General features: G+C 40.4%; 1 protein-coding gene across 1 annotated transcript in view; it reads right to left on the reverse strand.

Moving 5' to 3' along the window:
• LOC136420717 (kalirin-like) overlaps positions 1–2033 on the reverse strand; it is a 60198-nt gene extending 58165 nt beyond the window's left edge. The window contains exon 1 of the mRNA XM_066407806.1: positions 1874–2033. The gene's annotated coding sequence lies outside the window, so the exon portion shown is untranslated. The remainder of the gene's footprint in view (positions 1–1873) is intronic.
• Between the last annotated feature and the right edge of the window lie 1365 nt (positions 2034–3398).

Consider the following 3398-nt stretch of genomic DNA (forward strand, 5'->3'; position numbering starts at 1 on the left):
ATTGCAGATGCCGAGTTGTATACATATCTAATACTTCTAGGTTCTAAGATCTATTTTAAATTTAATACGTGAACTTCAATGCATTTGTACCCCCCTCTATGGGCACATCTGGTCCCCCCCCCCCAACATGTGATCACAACAGAGTGCAAATGACCTTGGGAGCAATACACTTGACACAAACACCCCACTTCAGGAAATTACCGCTGTGCATTTTGTCATCACGCAGGTACAAATGGCTGATCAGGCATGTGTTAGCACTGGGCATGCATATCAGCCATTCACACGCTAATCCTAATGTAATGAGAGGCATTACCCTTCGGCAGAAGTCATCCAGTTGTTTGGTTGCAGGGACATGCAATGATTATTTTGGTAAGTCGGTTGACCCAACTAGTACATGAGTTTCACTATATCACTGGCACAAAGCTGAGTACTGTGACTTGTGTATTCTAGATGATTTGCAATAGTATGAAATAGGGTTCAAAAAATAGAAATACTTCAAAACTTTCATTTCTCTTTTGTCGTTTTAGAAAACGAACCTGAAAATCATTGGCTATGCCTAATATGCAATTTCCACTGACAGCTATGGCCTATCATTAACCTATTAGTTACTACTAACACAGATCACTTAGCTAGAGTAGTGCTCTTTGACAATTTCAATTTGTGTCACTTCTACTCATGAGTCATATGTCAGCAAATGCCCTCATTTTGGATCTGCTAATTATTGTTCGGCCATACATTGCTACAGGCATATATTACAAATGTTTTGCATGTGTGTGATATAAATTATTGAACACTGTTCGCATAAAGGCACATGTATATGCAATGTTATATCATATGTAAACAGCATGTAATATTCTGTCTGCCTGGCGTTCCACTGTGTATTGTATTGTTGCAATTTCGAATAAAGAAAGAATATTCTGTTGGAAAATAATACTATAACATGTTACAGTGTGTAGAAGTAACGTTAACATAAATATGTTGCATTGATAGTTAATCTAGCTAACCTATGCCCACATTTTTGAAAATATGACATAACAATTATAGATCTATTGGAATTAGATTTTTTTCTCATTCCTATCATTTTCTTGCCACCCAGTCTCACATTTTTACCACCATTGTATCCAAGAACGGTTCCAGAAAACAACTGTTCTTTAATATTCCTCACATATTCATCTTTAATCAAGACTCGTAAAATATGGCATTTTAAGGAGCAATATGTATGGCATTAAACATTTATCTATGGCATGTATGTTAGACATGTATGAAGACAACATGTTGGACAAAAAATTACTTCTGACAGCCAACCCCCCTCCCCCTCGTAAAAATACACAAATTTGTAACATCTTTTTACGACAAAAATAGCTTAATATTTTCTATTCCACCATCACAGCTATGAAGGAAGGCGTATACTCCAAAATATCTGAGAAAACCAAGGTCGATCTGACCAAACAATAAGAAAGAAAAACTCACTGTACAAAAAAAACATCGTCTGAGATGATTTTGCTGAGTTTTGCCTCCATGTTTTGGGACCTTCCATGGGGTTTTACCGATACCCTTTCGAGGATCGCAACGCAATTTCCAACCCAAATATCAGTTGTGCTTTTGACTCTGCCCGTCTAAAATATATATTTTTAGTCATAAAACACATCTCTGTTGTATCCTAGGAAGGTAAGACCTAGAAAAGTGAAAGTTACAACTTTAAGATGGTAGTACCGTCTCTCTTACACACCCTCAAGGCGTCCCATCCAGGGCTCGTATTACACGCCAGCTTGCCACACGTAGCAACAAGTCGCTAAAACTGCTAAAACGACCACGCAATGCGCGCAAATTCACACAGACTTTCTTCACAAGACCCTTAGCAACGATGTCTTACCTCTAAGGATGTCTCCCTGCGTCTTGAGGCTCTTTTCTAAGAGTTATTGCTCATCGTTTGTTCCCGGGTCTTGTTCCCGCTCTGCCCGCTCGTGTAGCGGTACTCTCATAACAAAACTTCTCAGGCTGTTCCAGCAAACCGCCTTACCCCCTACTATCAGCTGAAACATCAATTCATATCGAAAAGCTTTCCGTTATAACACAATACGTTTCTCTCAGAATCAATAAAGTAATAAACAATAAACTGATTCTACAAAATTTGTCTACTCTTGCGGAAAATTAGAGCGAGTTATTCCAACAAGATGGCATAATTGTGGGGGTGACGGCATTACCGGACAAAGCCCCGCACACCTATTGATAGCCCATTGAAGCGTGCCGCCATCATACGTGCCGGACAATAGGTGTTGGTTTTGCGCTACCTGTTGTCACCTGGTCAGCACGAGAGGAAAACAGATCACACGATGTTTGAATAGTTGTCATAGTAACGATTAGAAGGCCCGACATTACGTATTGATCTGTCAATGCGTACTATTGTGGTTGCGAAAGAGGTATCATCAAAGAAGTCGCCGAAAACATCCATGATATGCCATTCCGCAATGTAATGACTCTTTTCAATGGCCATTTAACAAAGATTGCGTTCAATCAAAATGTCTTTATGACTTTTTCCGAGGTTGCCAATTTTATCCATAATGATAATCCAAGGTTCCTCATGATAAATAGCAAGGAGGTCATATTTTTTTTAACATAAACCTGAATAACTGCTTTCCCACAAATTTCAGCTGCCTGCAAAAGTGGAGTTTTTCACCACGGTACCTTTAGTTGTGATCACAGATAAAAGTACTGGTAGATTTTCACGCTTTTACCTTGGCAAAAGAAGCACAAGTTATTTGTGCTCCATGCGACTTCTATTCGAACCTCAGGTTGTACGCAAACTCCCCTGCCTTCGTGGTGTTTCGTAATATTGCCGAATTTCTACTGTAGTAATGCTTTTGAATAGCAAGGTTCTTTTATTCACAACCAAGCATTTTACAAGAGTCGACGTTTCGACGTTCGAGTATTGCCCTGTTGAAGATGGCTGACAGCCGTCGAAGTGACGTTGGCTCTTGTAAAATGCTTGGTTGTGAAAGAATCTTGCTATTCAGTCATTCGCCAACCTGATGAAATTATTCACGGAGTAATGATGTTCTTCAACCTGCCCAACATGAACTTTTGATAGGATCTCTGGGCGTGCAACAACTTAATATCCGTGAGTTTGGCGTTTCTTCATCATTTTTTCTGCACTGTTGAAATCCACGGTTACGCTGCGTTGGGAACATAGCCTGGAATCCATCCTATTTAGCTTCCGGCCGCTACCCTAGCTCCGCTGCGTTACCCAAGCTCCGGAGCTTGGGTAGCGCAGCGGAGCTAGGGTAGCGGCCGGAATCTAAATAGGATGGATTCCAGGCTATTGGGAACACCCATACTTTCATCAAACCGACGTCATAGGTCGGGATGTGTATTTACCACAAAACAGACGAAATGCGAGC

This window comes from Branchiostoma lanceolatum, chromosome 15 (assembly GCF_035083965.1).
Source record: "Branchiostoma lanceolatum isolate klBraLanc5 chromosome 15, klBraLanc5.hap2, whole genome shotgun sequence".
Classification (NCBI taxonomy): Eukaryota; Metazoa; Chordata; class Leptocardii; order Amphioxiformes; family Branchiostomatidae; genus Branchiostoma; species Branchiostoma lanceolatum.